General features: G+C 45.3%; 1 protein-coding gene across 1 annotated transcript in view; it reads right to left on the bottom strand.

Annotated features, from left to right (window-relative positions):
* LOC106562708 (D-glucuronyl C5-epimerase B) overlaps positions 1-24,886 on the bottom strand; it is an 84,883-nt gene that overhangs the window by 44,840 nt on the left and 15,157 nt on the right. Inside the window, exon 2 of the mRNA XM_045708959.1 lies at positions 1,577-1,686. The gene's annotated coding sequence lies outside the window, so the exon portion shown is untranslated. The remainder of the gene's footprint in view (positions 1-1,576; positions 1,687-24,886) is intronic.

The following is a 24,886-nucleotide window of genomic DNA, read 5'->3' as shown; positions in this document are numbered from 1 at the left end:
GCACGTTCAAAGACTTCTCCTTTCCTTTTGCTATCAACTTGATACGGTTTGGGTTTAGGGAAATCCGTCACAGCTCTGCTTACTCAATTAAGATTAGGTCAGATTGGGTCAGCATTAATGCAGTTCTATGGTTCCAAAGTAAGTTACTTTTGAAAAATGACAGGTAAAGTGCCTTCAGAAAGTATTTCACACCCGTTGACTTTTTCCACATTTGTGGTAGAGCCTGAATTTAAAATGGATTGAAATTAGATTGTGTCGCTGGCCTACACACAATACCCTATAGTGTGGAATTATGTTAAGAAATGTTTACAAATTAATACAAAATGAAAAGCTGAAATGTCTTGAGTCAATAAGTATTCATCCCCTTTGTTATGGCAAGCATAACTAAGTTCAGTAGTAAACACTTGCTTAATAAGTCACATGGACTCACTGTGTGCAATAATAGTGTCTAACATGATTTTTGAATGACATACAGATAATTGTAAGGTCCCTCAGTCAAGCAGTGAATTACTAACAAAATTCAACCACAAAGACCAGGGAGGTTTTCCAATGCCTGACCAAGTATGGCATTGAATATATCCCTTTGAGAATGGAGAAGTTGTTAATTACACTTGGATGGTGTATCAATACACCCAGTCACTACAAAGATCCAGACGCCCTTCCAAATTCAGTTGTCGGAGAGGAAAGAAACCGCTCAGGGATTTCACCATGAGGGCAATGGTGACTTTAAAACAACTACAGATTGTAATGGCTGTGATAGGAGAAAACTGAGGATGGATCAACATTGTAGTTACTCCACAATACTAACCTAATTGACAGAGTGAAAAGAAGGAAGTCTGTACAGAATAAAAATATTCCGAAACACACATCCTGTTTCCAACAAGGCACTAAAGTAAAACTGCAAAAAATGTGTCAAAGAAATGAACTTGCTTTCCTGAATACAAGGTGTTATGTTTGGGGCAAATCCAACACTACACATTACTGAGTACCACTCTTCATATTTTCAAGCAGGTGGTGCCTGCATCATAGGTATGCTGCTCATTGGCAAGGACTAGGGAGTTTTTATTTATTAAAAAAAAATGGAATAAAGCTAAGCACAGGCAAAATCCTAGAGGAAAACCTGGTTCAGTCTGCTTTCCACCAGACACTAGGAAATTAACATTTCAGCAGGACAATAACCTAAAATACAAGGCCAAATCTACACTGGGTGTTGGCTAGTAATAATGAACAACTAGTAATAATGAACAACTTATTTGACAGAACTTGGAGAATTATGAAAATAATAAAAAAAATGTTGCACAATCCACATGTGGAAAGCTCTTAGAGACTTACCCAGAAAGACTCACAGCTGTAATCACTGCCAAAGGGGATTCTAACATGTATTGACTCAGGGGTGTGAATACTTATGTAAATGAGCTATTTCTGTAATTTGCTAAAATCATGTTTGCTCTTTGTCATTATGGGGTAGTGTGTGTAGATGGGTGAGGAGAAAAATACATTTTGAAATCAGGCTGTAACAACACGTGGAATAAGTCAAGGGGTATGAATACTTTTTGAAGGCACTGTAGGTACTCACCCTAATCCATTCACCAGAAAACAGCCAACGGATCAGTCATGTCCACGGCCACGGGTTCCCCTGGCTCTAGTTCATCTGGCCACCTACCTCACTGGCCGACTCCTCACCACCTGCAATAAAAACATCACATTACATTGAGTAGCAGTGTGAACACTTAAAATGTTAAAACTTTTAAATGAAATTGGGATCCGTAACATTACGACAAATCCCAGTATGCAGATTGCAGAAAGTAAACAGCATAGTGGGTCAATTTCCACAAGAACTAAGAATGTTGAAGCGCAAGGCTCAACTTCTTCAAATGCTGATGCTCTAGATTCTCAACTAGTCTAAAGGACAGTTTTATTGCTTCTTTAATCAGGACAACAGTTTTCAGCTGTGCTAACATAATTGCAAAAGGGTTTTCTAATGATCAATTAGCCTTTTAAAATGATACACTTGGATTAGCTAACACAACGTGCCATTGGAACACAGGACTGATGGTTCCTGATAATGGGCCTCTGTACGCCTATGTAGATATTCCATAAAAAATCTGCCGTTTCCAGCTACAATAGTCATTTACAACATTAATGTCCACACTATTTCCATAGAGCCCATAGAGGTTAAGTGACCCCAAACTTTTGAACGGTAGTGTAGTTGAGAAGGAAATGCTAATTATGTGAGGTGGAATTGAAGTCGAGTATGGTAGTACAGGTTCAATGCTTAACCATCTGAAAAGGACCGCACCCTGAGAACCAAACCATTGCTGGCAACAGCACAACTGCATTGTGAATTTTATTTAATTAGGCAAGTCAGTTAACAAATTATTATTTACAATGACGGTCTACTCCGGCCAAACCCGACGACGCTGGGCCAATTGTGCGCCGCCCTATGGGACTCCCAATCACAGCCGGATGTGATACAGCCTGGATTCGAACCAGGTACTATAGTGACGCTTCATGCACTGAGATGATGTGCCTTAGAACGCTGCGCCACTCGGAAGCTTATAGTTTTAACAGAAAGCAGATGTTTTTAGTTCTCAACATTAAGAAAATGTTTCCATTTGTCACATCCCTAACAGTGACTACCTACCGATGAGGATGACTTACTAAATATAGGCCTAAATCTCTCCAGGAAAGAAGTTACATATGATCACATTCTAATAAGGTTAACATTTTGGATGAGTTACCAGGCAGACATCTTTGGTTGTTTCAAAAATTGTCCCTAAAAACGTGAAAGCATAATGACCTAACAACCAAGGGAGACAACAACAAGGCCTGTAGAGCAGAGAATGTTGTGTGTGTTAACTTGACTCCGTTCAGCAGAGTGGGCGGCAGCCATTTTGGACTTGGACCACTGACAGGGAACATCAAGAGTTCCCAGACCAAGACAGGGCTCTATCAGTGTCTGCCATCATCAGGCCTACATCGGGAGATCAGACAACTCCTGGGCAAACATGGCCAGAGAGAAACGTGTCTGTGGGGGGGGAAAAAAAAGAGTCTTCTAGTACCCTGCTGATAGGGATGAAAGGCTGTGATGATTCGTAGAAATGAGCGCTTAAAAGAAACATGCACGGATTACATCTCTACAATCAAATTAGGCCAATCAAACAGCCAAGCCTCATCCCCTGGCCTCTCATTGATGTTCATTGGACAAAAAGGCTTAGAAATAGCAGACAATCATATCTATCTGGAGAGAACATAAAGGTCACTCAGACATATGTATCCATACCATGAAAGTTCAACATAAAAAGGCAGACTGCATGGAGGTGGAGTTCACTGGTTAAATATAATCTGGAATATTGAAGCTCCATGTTCTCCTCTATTCAGAGGCCTCTTCATCAAAGGTCAAATGTGCCCAAACTGTGCTGCATCAAATACAAACGATTCATTGTAAATCACTAAAAACACCCTCTTTGGCTAAGCCTGTACCGTTTGGTGGACAAGATTTGAGCCAAAATTGGCAGATGTTGGTTCACTGCAGCAACCAGTGGCACTAATACAAATCGTATGCAAATTGTGGGTAATAAACATGTTGCGATTAAGACGTTCAGGCAACACAATCTTTGGAATAATAGGCTATGGGTAATCTTAGAGAGATCAGCTTTCACCAGGGCATGAGAATTTAGCAGGATATTTATAACATGATCCTCATGCTGAGGCTATCCTAATCCAATAAGTATTGACGTCCATCTTCCTTCTTACTGAAATCAGTACTATTAACTGTGCCCGGGCATTTAGCCTATATTAATTCTAATTTGTCAAATCAGACGATAATATCCAATTGTTCACAACAGGGTTTGTTACAAGGTTCAACACCACACTTCAAGATTTACCAGGGTGAATGACGTTAAATGTTGGCCTTTTTACAGGAGAATTGATCATGCAATAATCAGATCACGCTGTACTTTCCCTTTGTTGGAGGTTTCAAGATAATCCTTTAACAGACGTAATGTTTCTTGAAGTAAATTACGATTGATCTCTTCCACCGCCTTTTTCAGGTCACACGTTTTGTGAGGGAAACCAAAATTATTGCCGTAATGCTTTTTGACCAGGGGTAAATGATAGTCTTACATCAATAGCCAATGACTTAAGGCTCTGAATGACCCATAAATGATGCTGAGGAAACAAACGCATATTTGTAATTGCAACCACTAGGTCATTAACGTACTGCCAATCCATCATGAGCAATGTGTAGAAAGTGACAGGGATACTTCACCCTGCAATTAATCGCGCCCCTATAACGTTCCTACTGCAGAGGCGGAAAGGGCTGTTAAATAAAAGACGGTGTTAAATCACCGCACAAAGAGAGACGATCAATCTTTCATCAAAACGGGTTTAATCGACAAAGCACTCAAATCAGGTATTAGAAAGTTTATAACAGCTGGTAACATACAAGCCCTGTTGTGGGCACAGTGTTACATAGTGGAGCGGATGCTTGAAGAACAAAGAGAGTATCTTCAGTCAAGGCTAAGATGGGGTGGAGCAGGAAGGTGGATGTTTGATTGGGGCCGAGCTGTGTGGGAGGATTTTTCGTAGAATTCCCCCAAATTATAATATTTAATTGCATTTGATCTAGCCATCAGACCAGAGCAAGTACTGACACACCAAGGTGGCTATAGAAGACAAAAATCACACACAACAAGTCTGGGCCAAGAGGCTGTTGAAGTCTTGACTATGGCAAATATACCTTGTGATTCTAAATCATGACTGGTAATTCTAAATTATATCTCCATGCATTTAGTGTTGGTTTAACACAGAAACTAAATCTGTCTTGGTAATTAAACAGCACAATGCTGTACTATCATGGACGGTCATGTGGTGAAGGCCCTGGTTTGAGAGGTCTGGGTGGTGAAGGCCCTGGTTTGACAGGTCATGTGGTGAAGGCCCTGGTTTGACAGGTCTGGGTGGTGAAGGCCCTGGTTTGACAGGTCTGGGTGGTGAAGGCCCTGGTTTGACAGGTCTGGGTGGTGAAGGCCCTGGTTTGACAGGTCTGGGTGGTGAAGGCCCTGGTTTGACAGGTCTGGGTGGTGAAGGCCCTGGTTTGACAGGTCTGGGTGGTGAAGGCCCTGGTTTGACAGGTCTGGGTGGTGAAGGCCCTGGTTTGACAGGTCTGGGTGGTGAAGGCCCTGGTTTGACAGGTCTGGGTGGTGAAGGCCCTGGTTTGACAGGTCTGGGTGGTGAAGGCCCTGGTTTGACAGGTCTGGGTGGTGAAGGCCCTGGTTTGACAGGTCTGGGTGGTGAAGGCCCTGGTTTGACAGGTCTGGGTGGTGAAGGCCCTGGTTTGACAGGTCTGGGTGGTGAAGGCCCTGGTTTGACAGGTCTGGGTGGTGAAGGCCCTGGTTTGACATGGTCTGGGTGGTGAAGGCCCTGGTTTGACATGGTCTGGGTGGTGAAGGCCCTGGTTTGACATGGTCTGGGTGGTGAAGGCCCTGGTTTGACAGGGTCTGGGTGGTGAAGGCCCTGGTTTGACAGGGTCTGGGTGGTGAAGGCCCTGGTTTGACAGGTCTGGGTGGTGAAGGCCCTGGTTTGACAGGTCTGGGTGGTGAAGGCCCTGGTTTGACAGGTCTGGGTGGTGAAGGCCCTGGTTTGACAGGTCTGGGTGGTGAAGGCCCTGGTTTGACAGGTCTGGGTGGTGAAGGCCCTGGTTTGACAGGTCTGGGTGGTGAAGGCCCTGGTTTGACAGGTCTGGGTGGTGAAGGCCCTGGTTTGACAGGTCTGGGTGGTGAAGGCCCTGGTTTGACAGGTCTGGGTGGTGAAGGCCCTGGTTTGACAGGTCTGGGTGGTGAAGGCCCTGGTTTGACAGGTCTGGGTGGTGAAGGCCCTGGTTTGACAGGTCTGGGTGGTGAAGGCCCTGGTTTGACAGGTCTGGGTGGTGAAGGCCCTGGTTTGACAGGTCTGGGTGGTGAAGGCCCTGGTTTGACAGGTCTGGGTGGTGAAGGCCCTGGTTTGACAGGTCTTGGTGGTGAAGGCCCTGGTTTGACAGGTCATGGTGGTGAAGGCCCTGGTTTGACAGGTCTGGGTGGTGAAGGCCCTGGTTTGACAGGTCTGGGTGGTGAAGGCCCTGGTTTGACAGGTCTGGGTGGTGAAGGCCCTGGTTTGACAGGTCTGGGTGGTGAAGGCCCTGGTTTGACAGGTCATGGTGGTGAAGGCCCTGGTTTGACAGGTCATGGTGGTGAAGGCCCTGGTTTGACAGGTCTGGGTGGTGAAGGCCCTGGTTTGACAGGTCTGGGTGGTGAAGGCCCTGGTTTGACAGGTCTGGGTGGTGAAGGCCCTGGTTTGACAGGTCTGGGTGGTGAAGGCCCTGGTTTGACAGGTCTGGGTGGTGAAGGCCCTGGTTTGACAGGTCTGGGTGGTGAAGGCCCTGGTTTGACAGGTCTGGGTGGTGAAGGCCCTGGTTTGACAGGTCTGGGTGGTGAAGGCCCTGGTTTGACAGGTCTGGGTGGTGAAGGCCCTGGTTTGACAGGTCTGGGTGGTGAAGGCCCTGGTTTGACAGGTCTGGGTGGTGAAGGCCCTGGTTTGACAGGTCTGGGTGGTGAAGGCCATTTAGAGATGCTACTAATATCAAATACAACCACCTTGAAGGTGACAGGCATGATAAACCACTATGCATCTTTTTTGACCCACATTGCAACAGGGAACCTCAAAACCCTGTTAGACTGAAGGGGAGGCACTAGAGGCAGGGTGTGACTGGCCAGCTGAACACTGCCTCAAGATACTAGTCACCTGAAATGAAATAGAATAACAGAGCAGTGGTCTTCCAAGTGGCTACGATAGGACAAATAGTACTTACACGCACCGTTAGCAACAAAAAAAAAAAATTGCCCTCGTTGAGTGCAGAATAGTTTAACATTGCTATTCCCTTAAAACCATGTGTACTCCATTTTATAAATAGGGAGACTAGATTAAAAAAATATATTCAATACCTTTGAATTCAGAAAACATGCTGGCAAGCAAGATGGTCAAATCAATATTCCACAGCAATATGGAAATCTCTACTCCTACAGGGCTAGACAGCTGTAATCGTAGCCAAGAAGCAAGGAGATAAATGAGTGAAGTAAACTACACAGCAAGCAGCTCAGTCTTCCGACTCCCTGAGCAGAAAGCAGCTCAGTCTTCCGACTCCCTGAGCAGAAAGCAGCTCAGTCTTCCGACTCCCTGAGCAGAAAGCAGCTCAGTCTTCCGACTCCCTGAGCAGAAAGCAGCTCAGTCTTCCGACTCCCTGAGCAGAAAGCAGCTCAGTAACAAACCATTCCTAATCCTTGGGATGTGTAATGTTTAAGAAGCAGAATGGTTGTTCAACATGATCCAGGGATCTCAGTTCCTGCAGAGAGGTAGCTTAGCACATCTCTGGACTTTAATCTTTACCGTGACACTTATCATAGCCTTCATCAAGTGTCCTTTCATCTGACACTTCAAAGCAGGGGTTGACACCTTGCATACATGCAATGACTCAACCAGGCTCTAACCTACCGTTCACATTGTACATGGTGTAAAGGGGAGTCTATTACGTTAACCTGTTGTGGATAGGGGGCAGTATTTGCACGGCCGGATAAAAAAAACATACCCGATTTAATCTGGTTACTACTCCTGCCCAGAAACTAGAATATGCATATAATTAGTAGATTTGGATAGAAAACACTAAAGTTTCTAAAAACTGTTTGAATGGTGTCTGTGAGTATAACAGAACTCATATGGCAGGCCAAAACCTGAGAAGATTCCATACAGGAAGTGCCCTGTCTGACAATTTATTGTCCTTCTGTAGCCTCTCTATCGAAAATACTGCATCTGTGCTGTAACGTGACTTTTTCTTGGCTTCCATTGGCTCTCAGAAGGCGCCAGAAAGTGTAATGAGATGTCTGCAGTCTCTGGGCTAAGTACAGCAGCAGAGTTTGTTACTGGCCTGCCTGGGGACAGTGACACTGGAGATGCGCGGTCATGTGAATTCTACATTTTGTTCTTTCCGTCTTTGAATGGATACAACGTCGCCCAGTTGGAATATTATCACTAATTTACGAGAAAAAAAAATAATAATAATTATGTTTATTTTAAACAGCGTTTGACATGCTTCGAAGTAGGGTAATGGAATATTTAGATTTTTTTTGTCACGAAACGCACCGGCGCGTCACTTCGGATACTGACCTGAACGCACGAACAAAACGGAGCCATTTTAATATAACTATGGATTATTTCAAACCAAAACAACATGTTGAAGTAGAAGTCCTGGCATTCTGACGAAGAACAGCAAAGGTAATCCAATTTTTCTTATAGTAAATCTGAGTTTGGTGAGGGCCAAACTTGGTGGGTGTCAAATTAGCTAGCCGTGATATCTAGTCAGAATATTGCAAAATGTGCTTTCACCGAAAAGCTATTTTAAAATCTGACACTGCGATTGCATAAAGGAGTTCTGTATCTATAATTCTTAAAATAATTATGTATTTTGTGAACGTTAACCGTGAGTAATTAAGTAAATTCACCGGAAGTTTGCGGTGTGTATGCTAGTTGCTAGTTCTGAACATCACATGCTAATGTAAAAAGCTGGTTTTTGATATAAATATGAACTTGCTTGAACAAAACATGCATGTATTGTATAACATAATGTCCTAGGAGTGTCATCTGATGAAGATCAAAGGTTAGTGCTGCATTTAGCTGTGTTTTTGGTTTTTGTGACATATGCTTGCTTGAAAAATGGCTGTGTGGTTATTTCTGGCAGGGTACTCTAACATAATCTAATGTTTTGCTTTCGCTGTAAATGTGGTTAGATTAACTAGAGTCTTATCTTTCAAATGGTGTAAAATAGTCCTATGTTTGAGAACTTTGAATTATGACATTTTGTGGTTATAAATTTGGCGCTCTGATGTGTCACTGGCTGTTGAATAGTGCGGGACGATTTCGTCCCACCTACCCTAGAGAGGTTAAGGATCCTCACATTAAGTGTTGTTCACATTGGCAGTTTGAAGTGACTCAAATCCTGAACCTACAGCCAAAAAAGCACATGGAATCTGATATTTCAAACCCCCTTCATAGCCTACACCACTGCACACACACCCGGCGTTACTATGACAACTAGCTTGGCCATGTCAGCTAATGACTGCTGTCTGAACACATACAATCCTATTTGGTAACTAACTTTCGGTTTGGACAGTCAGTATTCTAAAACTAATTTGAGCATTCAAGCCTTGTTCACACTGCAGGCCGAAGTATGATGTTACTGCATTGTAAATTCCAGACACTCGTCCTTTCCTGGCGCTCTGAGCGAGCATCCATCAGGACTCCTACTCAGGGTGTGTGTGGGCCTGTGATGGTCCATCTGCTCTGCAGTCATAACACTCATGGTCTTGATAGCTGGCTAATCATGAACTAATCAAGCCATGGACATTAATAGTGGCAGGCATCATTAGCCATCTGAAACCCAGAGCAGTGTCCAGGAAAACTGAGTCAGTGAAACAAAGAGCCAAAATGACAGATATATCTGCTTCCACACACACACACACACACACACACCTCAAATCTGATTCAGAACCAAGATCACCGAATCAACCAGTCACACAGCCAGCTCAGTTCTGATTCAGAACATAGATCACTGAGTGGGTTGAGCTGAAGATCTAAACACAAGTTTTAGAGACTCAATATAAAACAAGCTTCAGTAGACTCTTCAGTGACAGGAGTCCATCACATATTCTGAAGGAATGAACAGTCCCATCATCGCACACCTTCCCATTTCAAGTGATTTGGCTGTCATTTTCATAGAAAAGCGAACAAAAAGGAAAACAGCTGAGAATTTACACATACAGCACGAAGACAGATCTATGACATTTACTGTGAAACGTTGACAGAATGAATCAAAGCAAAGTATTCCAGGGTCTGCTTCCTGTATCAGGGAAGAAAAGACTGAGCTAAAACCTTGTGACGCAATTAAGGTGTCAGCATGTTTAAGTTCGGCTGGCGGCTCACCGAATGAGTGTACTCGCAATACTCCCTAAAAAAGACATTCTGAAAAACAAGTAAAAATCTGAAATAGTACTGTTTGGCCATTTTGAGATGCTGTCGCGAGTACACACTTCCTCAAAATAGTCAGAATTAATCTAAGATAACAAGAAATGTGTAATTGACGTTTTTGACGAGGAAATCTTAGTCACGCAACTTTACATTAACTAATATGTTTGGTGCGGTATTTCTCAATTTAAAGAAGTTGCATGAAAACGAGTCATTTCTCATTTAATGACAACAAACCTTTAGTGAAGAATCCCTACTGCTGACCAATCACCGACGAAGGGGCGTAGACTTCAGCTACCCACGTTGTCGTCTCAAGAAAATGTGCGCCAGAACAACCAACAAAAAAAAACTGACCAAAGTCTAAAACAAACAAAGACATCCCAAAATGTCCTCAATCTATTCAAACTCATCCCAACTGTTTTGACTGGGGGAAGCATGCGGACACCTTTAGAGTTCCTTGATTGGTTAGAATAATAGTGTGGCTGCCTGTATTTTTGTGTAAACAAATACTAGGAAGGCATGAGTCTGTACACCATGTCAGACTCAACACTAATGTATATGAAGATCACAAGCTGCTTCCCTGACAACACTTCAAAGGCTGAGGCAACAAAGCTGAATTCTAAATGAGCACAGAGAGAGCTGGAACACTGAACTACACAATATTTAATCTGGCATCCGATGAAGATGGAAAAGAAAGTGCCTCTTACCAGGCTAATTTCCATTCTGCATAAAATATTGCAGGTTAAATAATAGATGCACACTTGAAAGGGAAATGGAATCTCTCTCATTTCTGATTTATAACAGTCAGTCAGAAATGCTACTCGTAAAATCAGATGGACCAAGAACATCTTAATGCGGACTGGCAAATACAACATCACAAAGCAATATTTAGATTAGAATATGCAAGACAACTACACATGGGTGGGAAACGGAGACATTATTAAGACTTAGGTCTCCAATTTGGTTTGCATACAGAAACTCAGTTTCTATTTTTATCACAGCTGACAGGATTGTTTTCAGCAGTCTCTAGAAGCACATTGGGAGTATCAAGCCAACACAATAACCCTGTCTGATGGGGATAATTAGGCCCTAAATCCTGAGATGGCTACTGCAGAACTACACACCCCTAATATCCTGCTCCAACCCCCCCATCCTCAAATCTCCAAACATGAGTGCAATCTTCACAGTGGATTTAGTGAACAAAGAGGGTTTCAGGGGCCCTGCGTCACACGCTGAGAGATGCGTCGTGGCTGTCACAAGCTCTCAGGAATATAGTCAGTATATTCCTCTGAGTTTTTAACCCAGGCTTTGCATATCATTTGGTGTTCCTCTCTCCCCACGAATGTGGCTCTGCCACGGTTCTCCGTCTCCTCTGTGGATTCCACCCCGATCGAAGCAGCCGTTTTCTACCGCTTCTCCGTCCTTCTCTACTCCTCCATCCCTTTCTCAGCTTCTCCGTCCTTCTCTACTCCTCCATCCCTTTCTCAGCTTCTCCGTCCTTCTCTACTCCTCCATCCCTTTCTCAGCTTCTCCGTCCTTCTCTTCTCCTCCATCCCTTTCTCAGCTTCTGTCCTTCTCTTATCCTCCATCCCTTTCTCATCTTCTGTCCTTCTCCACTCCTCCATCCCTTTCTCAGCTTCTCTGTCCTTCTCCCTCCTCCATCCCTTTCTCAGCTTCTCTGTCCTTCTCTTCTCCTCCATCCCTTTCTCAGCTTCTCTGTCCTTCTCTTCTCCTCCATCCCTTTCTCAGCTTCTCTGTCCTTCTCTTCTCCTCCATCCCTTTCTCAGCTTCTCTGTCCTTCTCTTCTCCTCCATCCCTTTCTCAGCTTCTCTGTCCTTCTCTTCTCCTCCATCCCTTTCTCAGCTTCTCTGTCCTTCTCTTCTCCTCCATCCCTTTCTCAGCTTCTCTGTCCTTCTCTTCTCCTCCATCCCTTTCTCAGCTTCTCTGTCCTTCTCTTCTCCTCCATCCCTTTCTCAGCTTCTCTGTCCTCTTCTCCTCCATCCCTTTCTCAGCTTCTCTGTCCTTCTCCACTCCTCCATCCCTTTCTCAGCTTCTCTGTCCTTCTCCACTCCTCCATCCCTTTCTCAGCTTCTCTGTCCTCTTCTCCTCCATCCCTTTCTCAGCTTCTCTGTCCTTCTCTTCCATCCCTTTCTCAGCTGGTGTCTTACTGTGAGTAGTAGATCCTGCCCCTGTCACAATATCCTGCTGGCAGCATCACAAGTCATTGATCTATTTTAGACAAACCAACAACCCCCCCCCTACCCCCCAATACTGTGACGACAATGACAGAAGAGTAGGGATCCTTCACTGTTTCCCATTTACTCACAAAAGTTCAACCCCGCTAATGTGGGGTTAAAAGACAGAATAGTGAGAAGTGGCAGGCCGAGGCGATAAAACCAAAACAGGCTCTAGGGAGGCCGGGAGTGAGCGCTGAGCGACAGGGGAGCCCAGACTGCAGCGTCTCTGTAAGTACCACTCAGGCTGGGCTCTCTGGCGCCAAACAAACAAGCAGGAGAGAAAGGCAGGGTGGGCAGGCTGCAGCACAGGCCAGCTGAGATGAGAGTAAATAAAAGCTGGACACAGTTTGACAGAGCTGCATAAACAGCCCTAGAGGGCAGAGCCTCCCAGAGTGTCGGCTCTGAAGACTGAGTGTTCATATCCTGGATGAACTCAGAAAACCCATCTTGAAATAGAAGATAAACAAGTAGGACACAGGTCCTAAACTGTCCACACACACACACCTGTTTGCAAAAGCTCACAGCTCTGAATCCAGACGAAGTGTCAATGGTCGACAGAGTCTTAGCTAAACGTGCCCCCCGTCAGACTAGGGGGAACTTGTTGCACTGACACCCCTCCTCCTGCAGTAAGAGGGGGAGGGGGGGCACTTCTAGGGACACTTGTAAAGACAAGAGACTGGAGGATAATGACGTGAGCGTCTGTAGGGCGTCAGGCCACGGTGCTGTCTGAGGAGAGCGACAGAGCTTTCTAGAAGCATTGCGACCCCAGTGTCTGAGAGGCCGAGTCCAGCTGCCTCCGCATAAAGACAAGGCTCACATCCTCAGCACCTTGGTGGTTTTCTGAAAAGGCCACCAACTAGTTTGGAATATTAAACAGTTAAGCCTGTGGAAATCAAAAGGAGTTGAAAAGAGAGTAGGGGCTTCAAAAAGCTTTGATGATATCGCTCCATCTCTTCGAAGGCTTGCTGATATGACAGAGCCAACAAATAAAAAGGCAGGGAAGAAAGGGAATCCAAAAGAGGAGGAGGATTATTCTTTGCCTATCTTATCCTGGCACATGATATAATTCCTCAATCAAAGGCTTGGCTTTTCAATATAAAGTTCTGATTCAGAGCGAGAGAGAGCGAGAGAGGGTGGGAGAAAGAGTGAAGCACAGACTGCCAGAGGGAGTGGAAGAGAGTGGGAAGTGGGACACCAGGAGGGGTTTCAGGACATTTGTCATTCTCTTTCAATAGATCTGAGACACACTGCTTGACACTGATCTCCAATATGAGGCCAGAATGTAATACTGAGGGCTCTCCCCCTGACAGTAACCTCCTAATACAAGCCTTCAACTACAGCGTGGTGTGCTGGGGCCATATCAGAGTCCACTACAGCGTGGTGTGCTGGGGGCCCATATCAGAGTCCACTACAGCGTGGTGTGTTGGGGGCCATATCAGCGTCCACTACAGCGTGGTGTGCTGGGGCCCATATCAGAGTCCACTACAGCGTGGTGTGTTGGGGGCCATATCAGCGTCCACTACAGCGTGGCGTGTTGGGGGCCATATCAGCGTCCACTACAGCGTGGTGTGTTGGGGGCCATATCAGCGTCCACTACAGCGTGGTGTGCTGGGGGCCATATCAGCGTCCACTACAGCGTGGTGTGTTGGGGGCCATATCAGCGTCCACTACAGCGTGGTGTGCTGGGGCCCATATCAGAGTCCACTACAGCGTGGTGTGTTGGGGGCCATATCAGAGTCCACTACAGCGTGGCGTGTTGGGGGCCATATCAGCGTCCACTACAGCGTGGTGTGCTGGGGGCCATATCAGCATCCACTACAGCGTGGTGTGCTGGGGGCCATATCAGCGTGGTGTGCTGGGGGCCATATCAGCGTCCACTACAGCGTGGTGTGTTGGGGCCCATATCAGAGTGCACTACAGCGTGGTGTGTTGGGGGGCCATATCAGCGTCCACTACAGCGTGGTGTGTTGGGGGCCATATCAGCGTCCACTACAGCGTGGTGTGTTGGGGGCCATATCAGCGTCCACTACAGCGTGGTGTGCTGGGGGCCATATCAGCGTCCACTACAGCGTGGTGTGTTGGGGGCCATATCAGCGTCCACTACAGCGTGGTGTGCTGGGGCCCATATCAGAGTCCACTACAGCGTGGTGTGTTGGGGGCCATATCAGAGTCCACTACAGCGTGGTGTGTTGGGGGCCATATCAGCGTCCACTACAGCGTGGTGTGTTGGGGCCCATATCAGAGTCCACTACTGAAGGCTACACGCTACTTCTACCAAGGCATGCCAAATACCACAAATAGCTGTCCTCCTATTGCATTCCTAACCGAGCACTCCGCCCTATATTCTACCCTTGAGAGGACGGAGAGGCGTCGGCCAGAGAGGCGTCGGCCAGAGAGAGGAGGACGGAGAGGCGTCGGCCAGAGAGGCGTCGGCCAGAGAGGCGTCGGCCAGAGAGAGGAGGACGGAGAGAGGAGGCGTCGGCCAGAGAGGCGTCGGCCAGAGAGGCGTCGGACAGAGAGGCGTCGGCCAGAGAGGCGTCGGCCAGAGAGGCGTCGGACAGAGAGGCGGCGGCCAGAGAGGCGGCGGACAGAGAGGCGGCGGACAGAGAGGCGGAGGACAGAGAGGCGGAGGACAGAGAGGCGGAGGACAGAGAGGCGGAGGACAGAGAGGCGGAGGACAGAGAGAGAGCGATATTGGCCTGTGAAGGGAGGAGGGCAGAGACATGCCTCTTCAATCTGGGGGAACTGGAAGATCAGGGGGCTAATGAAACGATTAGATCAACAATGGTCAAGGCAGCAGAAATGACAGCAGCAGAGCATGCCCCTTTAAACAGATTTTAGAACTTGGACGGGTACCAAGGGTTTCCGTTGGGTGATGGATAATTAGTAGCACCTTAGATAAATGACTGTGTATTCGGCGCATGTGACTAATAAAAATGTGATATATAGCCCGTCTGACTTAGTACTTCTCTCATGTATCCTGTATTAACCTGGAACTTCAGGGAGATATCCACAGTTACAAATAAACCAAGCGGACCTGAGCTCATAAGAAAAGCTCATTCAGAGTTCAATATGCAAGGCCCGTAATCTCACCATGCTTAGGAATTCTACGAAAATGTCCGTATTCACATGGAGCCTTGCTAGTAAAATGGTTCAACGTGCCTGTAGATTGAGTGAGCAAGAACAGAAAGGCCTTGGGGGGGGAAATTGAAAAACCTGAGAGATGTACCCCTTCAAACTTCACCTTGTGTACATAGCCTCAGTCTTAGCTCTCTGTTCTGACAACAGTGGCATTAAAAGCTAACACCTGCCTTGACACACATCGAACCCTTAAGCAACAGGCTGAATTTTCCAGAATTCTAAGCTCTCAGCTGAAAATCATATTTTCTCATCTCAAAACGTGGCAGGTAATGGTGTGAAACAAACAAATGATTAAAAAGTAAACCCCTATCGTTTGAAAAATGACAAAAACGCTGTGGTTTCACTTGGTGACAAATACATTTTTTTACAAACAGGGGGCTACGGGGTTGGACATGACGCTGCGCCAGGTCATTTCCACACCTTCTCCAGATGGAGAGGGGGAAGAGAGCTGAGGATATTAGAGTCATCCAGCGGAGCAGCACAACTCTTCAAATCTGCCATCACTGACAGGGCTTTGTCTGAACGGGCTGGTTGGCAAGGGAGAACATTGGTACAATGTTACCAAGGCTAGGTAGTCTTGGAGGGCAATAAGACAGAATGGAGAGGCAGAGATGAGAGGAGAATGACCTTGTTGGTGAGGCGAGAGAATATTTACTCAGCTGCTCCTCACATTAGGAGCACTACAGAAAGTACGGGTTCACTTACTCTTTGCTGCAGATGCACAGACCTACTGCAGATGCACAGACCTACTGCAGATGCACAGACTTCAGCAACATTCATAAAGGAGGAAGATAGACATCACCAAAAACGTGAGATGCACACATTTACTCTAGTACGTGACCATGACTCAAAATGACTGGGACAGGTTTTCTGAACGCCACAGACAGGGATTATATAAAGCAGGAGGTACGTTGTTATTAGAGATGTCATATGGCAAGTTCTCACACGCCACATACATTGCAGAAATGGTGCGAGTAGAACACACCCAAATACATCCAGTGGAAAGCAGGCCAGAAATTGCATGGGTCTGGATTTTCTGGCATATCGCCGCTAAAGCTCAGTAAACTCCAGCAGAATGCTTTTAGAGCGGAGGATTACATGAAATGAATAGCTAAATATGGACTTCTAAAAACCTCTTTATAAATATTAAATGGGGAAGATCAAAAGTAGAAAAGCTGGGAGTCAATAATCACCCCAAAGCTTGTTGTTGTTGCCAACGCTGCTACGATGCCTAGCCTTCACCAGCACACTGCTACGGTGCCTAGCCTGCAGAAACACTCAGAACATTTCCAACACACTAGCTCTTCAGAGGCAGAGGCTCTCTTTTCAAGCTCAACCTGGCCTGACCTCTACCTGGCACCGACCGCCTCCATCTGAAATCCTCTTAGTGAGGCTTCTGAGCGCCTCTGTGGCGGTGGGGTCCCTATGTTGTAATATTCCACTGAGGCAGAATGAAAGGTGCTGCAGTCTCGCTTTGGTGTGGAGAAGATGAAAGGGAGGTAGAGGATGAAGAGCCCAGCTTTCAGGGGTGATGTCACCTGGGTGCATCAGTCATGACAGTGAGGAGCGTTAAGATATGGCTGTGCTACAACCTGCCACTGAAAAGCTGGTTGTCATTTGCTATGATAATGGTTGCTTCACCTTTGAAGGCTATTGTCATAACCTTAGTGAAGGCTTTCGATCTAAAAGATAAAGCACATGAAATTAACATCTTGGTTCCAGCGAGACATGTGTTCAAAGATTTCTCTTGATGTTCTTTGATGTGCAGCCTTGTAATTGAAAGCACATCCAAATATTTTCTCCTTGGTGGCAACAAGGTAACAAATGATCAGCTAGCCCTGGTGTTTATCTGCTACCGCTAGCCCACCCTGGCCGCTTCACAACGTTACAGCCTACGGCTTCACAACGTTACAGCCTACGGCTTCACAACGTTACAGCCTACGGCTTCACAACGTTACAGCCTACGGCTTCACAACGTTACAGCCTACGGCTTCACAACGTTACAGCCTACGGCTTCACAACGTTACAGCCTACGGCTTCACAACGTTACAGCCTACGGCTTCACAACGTTACAGCCTATAACTAGGCAAAATGCAATACAGGCAAGCACTTTCCAGGGTGTGTACACTCTGAACAGGCCCTCAAAGAAAACCTGCAAAGGAGGAGAGATCACTTCCCTTCATACTTTTCTCTGGACTGTCAAGTTTACAAAGACCTACTTGGGGAAAAAGCCAACCAACTACCGTCTCTCTGTTTCTTACAGAATAACACCAATAATGTTTGCCCTTCAAAACATGCTTCCCCACTCCATTCTATTATTTTCCTTGCAATAAACACCAACCATCCTTCCTTTAGAAGTCATTTATCAGAATAGTCCAGTCTCAGGAGAGAGTTAAATCATTTCAAAAAAATCGGTCACATACACATGGTTAGCAGATAATTTTGCTACACTCGCAATAGTCATGTGCTTCTAGTTCCAACAGTGCAGCATAATAGATTACAAAAAATTAAATAGTGCAAAGTTTCCTAAGGACTAGAAGCGAGGCAGCCCTCTGTCGGCGCCATCTTTAGGTTGGATACATATTCTGAAGAAAACAAAGAGCTGTTATAGATCATTGGCCCGACTCCTCATCACATGAGATCTGATGATAGTGGTGACAGGTCTTACATGGGGCCAATGGAGCTGAAGACATCACAGCATTTTGAGCAGTGTGAAGTGTGTGAAAACATCAAAACATGTGAGATGTGTGTGTGTGTGTGTGTGTACACTGAATGTGCACGGTTTAATAGACAGGTTGGTTGTTTAGCAACAAAACCAGATGGGGTACGGGTCCAAACCAGACGGGGTCAAACCAGACGGGGGTCGAAACAGACGGGGTCCGGGGCCAAACCAGACGGAGTACTGTCAAACATAAAGCTCCTGGCTACTATCCAATCAAAGCCATGTTGACAATATCCCACCACTGGTTAGCCACCATTGGCTTAAAAAGCCAAACATAACACCTGGCAATTCATTTCCAGCAATATTGCCCATCTGGCGTGCGTGTTTGTCCATCCCTCCGTATTTTGCCTCTTAGGAGGTGCTAATGATACCCGTCTTGTGGGTCGAGTAGACAAAGACTTTCCCCAAAAACCTTAAATGAATATGTCAATTGCAGAGTAGGCTTACCTGACAGAACCATAAATCATTATTTGATTAAATTGGGAGTCCATTGTTTTGCAAACTATGCCATGACGTGCTGCAGCAGTAGGCCTAACAGCAGAAACATCGCTAGACTGACACATTCCTCTTTCTAGATGGACAACTAAAGGGGAATTAGACAAATTAAAAATGTGTTAAGCATTGAAATGGACTCAGAACATATGGCCGGGATATGATTTTTTGTCTATCAAAATTTGTTTGACGGTATTGTATGTTTTTCAATAATAAAAGTTCAAAATATGCTTTTTCAGTAGTTCATAACCTTAGCGTGATAAGACAAATGTGACTTCAAATGGGGCTTTCTCCATTTATACTGTTCAATCCAACAACAAATTCAGCATTTTCATCAATTTCCGCACTTATTTCCCCACTGCCACGCAGCATGATATGGGCAAAACAATATAGGCCTAGTTAATTGGTGAACTGTTGGAATCATGAAAATTTTATGATTATTCTAATTCTATAGTTGGGATATAGTGGGCAGCACCTTGAATACATTGCTGTTTGACAATGAATTAATAAACCAGGGAGGAATTATTGACAAGGTAGGAACCAAAAGTGTTGGTCGGTCAAATGCAGTATACCCCCCAGCCCTATCAGAATATCAATTAGTTGTTTCTCTACAAATATTGTAATAAGAGTCAATTAAATAAATCCATAAACCAGATAGAAAACAGCATATGGGAAAATACAAGTCATGCCAAATACTTTAAATCAACCATTATTTGATCAGGTATATTTCACAGAAAACACATCTTGTCTCCAGGTCCTTGGTGTACAAGTTGCAGTGTAGAGGAGAAGCTATAAAATAAATAAGTGATACTAACTCGCGACATGTTCATTTATAAAAATAAATAAATGAAGTAGCTCTCATGCTAGAAAAAGGTTAGACCTCTGGCTTAGACTGTTTTCTAAATATATTTGACATGTCAACAAATACATTTTCACAATGAGCACTTCTCAAATATATTGTTACATCTGTTGGATAGCTAGTGAATTTGCCACATTAGCATAAACACCTCAAAACAAGACATTGGATCAAGCACAAGATAAAACTAGCTGAAACAAGCCACCTACGATTCCCCACATGCCAGGATTTATTTCTCTCCCTCTTCATTGTTGCTAGCCATCTGCACATCCAGAATCACAACACACTGACTTCTGCCCCATTGAAGCGAGCACGTCGTTTTCCTGACGTTGTCAACTAACCCGTCTATAGCCGACTGTGGAACAATACCGTTCAAAAAAAGACATTGTTTCAGGAGGTGCGATCCCCACACCACGTAAAGAGGATGAGGAAAGGCGGCCAGCTGATTGGTTCGGTTCCATTCCTCTGTGTGCTCTGCATCAAATCAGATGACAAACGGTGGCTCTCTCTTGACCAAAGTGCTTCATCAGTCTGGGGACCCCCCTCGCCTCAAAGGCTGTTGAGGGAGGGGCCGTTGGGGAGGACGCGATGGAAGAGCTAAAGAAAGAGCTGATGATGGAGGAGCTGGCCTGTCCACGGCCAAAGAAAACAGACTTACCGGGTCTCCAGGGCCAAGGTTGCTCTTATCTTTCAAAAGGGGAAAACTTAATTTGCAAGCCCAATCATGTGTGAGCGTGACTTGAGGCATCCAGGGAGGGAAGTCATTTTATCCTGGGAGAGGAGGAAGTCAGACAGACAGTTTGTATCCAGGCACTGGCTTGTAAAGGCGGCTATTAGAACTATTTAACGAGGCATCATTTCAGACTCTACGGTGGGAGTGGGTGGCGCTCATGATGGAGGAGGGAAAATGGCTGCCGAGGGACATTTTATTATACTGGCTCCATGTGTTAGCAAATGGATGAAAAATAATTGCGTCGTTATTCATACTTATGAAGCCCTACCGCTGTCCTTCCCATGACACAGGTCATATTTGCATAAGCGCTTTCCTCGCTTAGGAGAAACATCAAGGAGTCGCTGCAAATAATGCCAACACAACCTAATAATGACTATCCTAACACTTATTGATATTGAGCAATGGTCTGCATATGTAAAGTATCAGTAGTGTAGTGATGAGCTAAAAGTCATTAAAACATAGGCCTACATGTCAAATAAAGTTCAACCAATGATATTAAAACAAGACACTAAGCAATGTTTACAATCAGTGATGGCTTCTCTAGTTTAGCATTCCGTTCTGGATTTAACATAGGCACGTACAGGCTAATAGACAGTGTGTGGAGGATCACTAAGCTATATCTGCTGAGGAGAGGAGGGCCGCCATGTGGTTTAAGCATAAGCACTCTTCCACCTTGTTTCTGGATGACTGGAGGTTTTTAATATATCGCCCCTGAAAACCTGCTGCTTGGAGGGTGCTAAAGGTCGAGGCAGGAGTTCCCGGTGGCAGGAAGTGAGCTAAAGGTCTGGAGAGGATCTGTCGCTGTCGCTACCATGCACTAGGGATGTGACAAATGGAAAAACACAGGTCTGTAGTGATGCCTCTAGCAGTGCCTTAGACCGCAGTGCCACTTGGGAAACCCAACATGTGATTTTAAACCTAATCCTAACCTCAATCACACTGCTAGCCTAACCTTATATGAAAACAAAAAAAAGCACATTATAGTTTATGAATTTTCATGAGACAATTTTGACTTTGTGGCTGTGCCATCTAATTGAAACACTCACTAGCTCGCTCTGAAACAAGTGTTAGTATTCTCAGAAGTACGACAACTAATCCTTCTCCTCCATTCCAAAAACACTGACTCTTACGAGTCGATTCCCAGATGAATTGAACTTTCACTCAGAAATGGGAATCGACCTGCAAGGAGTCGAGGAATCAATTACTTTGGAGTCGACTCTCCACCACGTCATCGTTAACAGTTGGAAAAATGGCAGAGAGGCAGGCGACGACAGGCAAAGTCCTGTATGGCAACACTGAGAAGTTAAATGAGAAGGAAATGCAGCAAACGTTGCAAGGTGGAATTGAGGTACAGTAATGCTTAACAATCTGAAAGGACGACTCCCCAAAAAAATGAAGGAAAAAAAATCCCCATTCGTCACATCCCTAGTACATGGTTGCGACAGATCCTCCTTAGTCATACATGGTAGCAATAGTTCACCGACTATGCTACGGTAAAAACTTTTTGGGTTAGGTATTTTTTACGTTTTAACATTCACGCCCCTACAATGCACGACCTCCCCAGACACCCGCCTCAACAGGCTAACAGCAACAGCCATTTACAGATAGCCTACTGTACCCACTTGTTGCCATTTTACAAGATAACAGGGAACATTGACATGGAGACCATTTCAAAACGACAATGAAAGCTTTTCCTTTTCTGTGCTTGCTTTTCCAGGTATCATTTGAATCTGAGCATGAATAGAGAATGATGGAACATGTGTAGGTCTAGACATACTCCACTCATTGGCTGTTGTCTAGAACTTTTCACATTTTGTTACGTTACAGCCTTACTCAAAAATGGATTAAAAAAATATATTCCTCAATACACACACACACACAATACCCCATAATTCCATAGCAAAAGATGGTTAGAATTTTTTGCAAATGTATTAAACACTGAAATATCACATTTACATAAATATGCAGACCTTTTACTCAGGACTTTGTTAAAACACATTTGGCAGAGATTACAGACTTGAGTTTGGCACACCCATTCTACTCTGCAGATCCTCTCAAGCTCTGTCAGGTTGGATGGGGAGCGTCGCCGCACAGCTATTTTCAGGTCTCTCCAGAGATGTTTAAGCGGGTTCAAGTCCGGGCTATGGTTGAGGCACTGAAGAACATTGAGACGCGTCTATGTGCTTAAGGTCGTTGTCCTGTTGGAAGGTGAACCTTTGCCCCAGTCTGAGGTCCTGAGCGCTCTGGAACAGATTTTCATCAAGGATCTCTCTGCACTTTGCTAAGTTAACCATTCCCTTGATCCTGACTTATCTCCAAGTCCTTGCCGCTGAAAAACATCCCCACAGCATGAGGCTGCCACCACGCTTCACCGGATGGATGGATGGATGGTGCCAGGTTTCCTCTAGATATGATGCTTGCAATTTAGGCCAAAGAGTTCAATCTTGTTTCTCCTGGTATGAGAGTCCTTTAGGTCCCTTTTGGCAAACCCAAAACGGGCTGTCATTTGCATTTTAGAGAGGAGTGGCTTCTGTCTAGCCACTCTACCATAATGGCCTGATTGGTGGAGTGCTGCAGAGATGGGGCAACCTTCCAGAAGGACAACCATCTCCACAGAGGAACTCTGGAGCTCTGTCAGAGTGACCATCAGGTTCGCGGTCACCTCCCTGACCAAGGCCCTTGTCCCCCGATTGCTCAGTTTGGCCAGACACTAGGAATTGTCTTGGTGGTTCTAAACTTCTTCCTGTCCCTCAACACAATCCTGTCTCAGAGTTCTATGGACAATTCCTTCGACGACATGGCTTGGTTTTTGCTCTGACATGCACTGTCAACTGTGGGACCTTATATAGACAGGTGTGTGCCTTTCCACCACAGGTGGACTCCAATCAAGTTGTAGAAACATCAAGGATGATCAATGGAAACAGGATTCACCAGAGCTCAATTGAGTCTCAGAGCAAAGGGTCTGAATACTTATAGAAGGTGTTCTATTTTTAATACACTAGCAAATATTTCTGAAAACCTAGTTTTCGCTTTATCATTATGGGGTATTGTGCATAGATTGAGAAAAATACATAATTTAAACATCAATTTCAGAAAAGGGCTATGTGGAAAATGTGGGAAAAGTCAAGGGGTCTGAATACTTTCCCAATGCACTGTACTCCTCCCATTGGCTGTTGTCAAAACAGCAACAATGCCAAGAACAGGCAAGACAAACATGGTTTTCCACTTTTAATGCCAACAACTGATCTACGCTCCAATCCATTCTCCTATCATTGTTTGAACAACTGAAAGACAGAAAATTGAGATCAAAACAGAGTGAAAACAAAGTGAAGGCTCTCAGCCAGTTAGTATGACATGAGGGTCATATGGACCTCTGTTGACACTCCGGGAACACCCCTCTATACCATTCAGCTGAATGGGCTCCATGAACTCCTAAACAGACCTGAGAGGACCATCCTGGCAAGGCAGCAGTGTGACTCCACAGGCCAACACCACAGTGTGTGTCTGTGTGGGCATGTGTCCATAGCCACTACTCCTCATGGCAGTGTCTGTCATAGCAGACCACAGGGCAACAGGGAGAGCTGCAAGCTTTCCATTGGCTCAGCAGCAGCCAACTAGATATTCCCAATCCTCAGAGAGAGCACCCCCACCTTTGTCCCTGTGAGCCTGTCTGGACATTCAGGCTATTGCACAAACACTGGCATCGACCAGGAAGTCTAGCCCCGAAGGCAGCACAGACACATTTTTCTAAAAGCCCCCTCCATTCACAACTGGCCATAATGAGAGTACAGTGAATAATAGGATGGGAGCACAACTCCATCTCTGTTGGTCTTGGTGCCGGGGTGCTGAAGCCAGCTCTTTGTTGATGTGGCTGCTGGGGCTGCAGGGGAAGGGGGGCGTCTGAGGATTAGAGCACCCCGGGTCGGGGAGCATTAGTGCCGTCTGGTTTAGGACTGTGAACTGGGCCATGGTCAACGGTGCCCTGAGGGGCCCCAGCGAGGGGGTTAACTGTCAGGCTGACAGCCCCACAGACAGCATGGAGACCACCCTCTACAGACAGCAGTGGTAACAGTGACATCACATTTCCAAGAGCCAGTACTCAGAAAAAAAAATGGCATTAGGGAAAACAAGTGATGTTCGAAAGAGGAAATAGTCTGTCTTACAAAGTTGTGTAATACTTTGTATTTCACCAAGACCCATGATGATAGCAAAATGAGCAATGTCACACATTTAGGCTACTCCATGGTAATATTTAGGAAGACAACATACAGCAGTTATAAAAAGGAACCATTCAGTACAAAATATATAGAAATGATTGGACAGCTGTTTGAATTAAATGAGGCTCTCAATGATGCATGGTCACCACCACACTGAATCAGCTGACTATGGGATGTTGCACCATGTCATCAACAACTCCATAAAAAAAAAAAAAAACACCAAGCGCTGTTCAAAAATGTTAAACATCATGAATCACCCATTACATCAACATTAAAATGTGATATGAATGCCCATTGACTACACAGAAACCACTCAGAAAACAGAAGTCTGTGGGTGAAAGTGTGTAGTTTCTCAAGCCCATATTTTCTCTCTGATGAGACAATAATGGCCTAGCCCTTCCTGACATCTCTTGGCTCCCAGAAGCTCTGCTGTCGTTCCGG

This window comes from Salmo salar, chromosome ssa26 (genome assembly GCF_905237065.1).
Source record: "Salmo salar chromosome ssa26, Ssal_v3.1, whole genome shotgun sequence".
Taxonomy (NCBI): domain Eukaryota; kingdom Metazoa; phylum Chordata; class Actinopteri; order Salmoniformes; family Salmonidae; genus Salmo; species Salmo salar.
The sequence above is the reverse complement of the archived record's forward strand: the minus strand, read 5'-3'. Positions and strand labels throughout refer to the sequence as shown.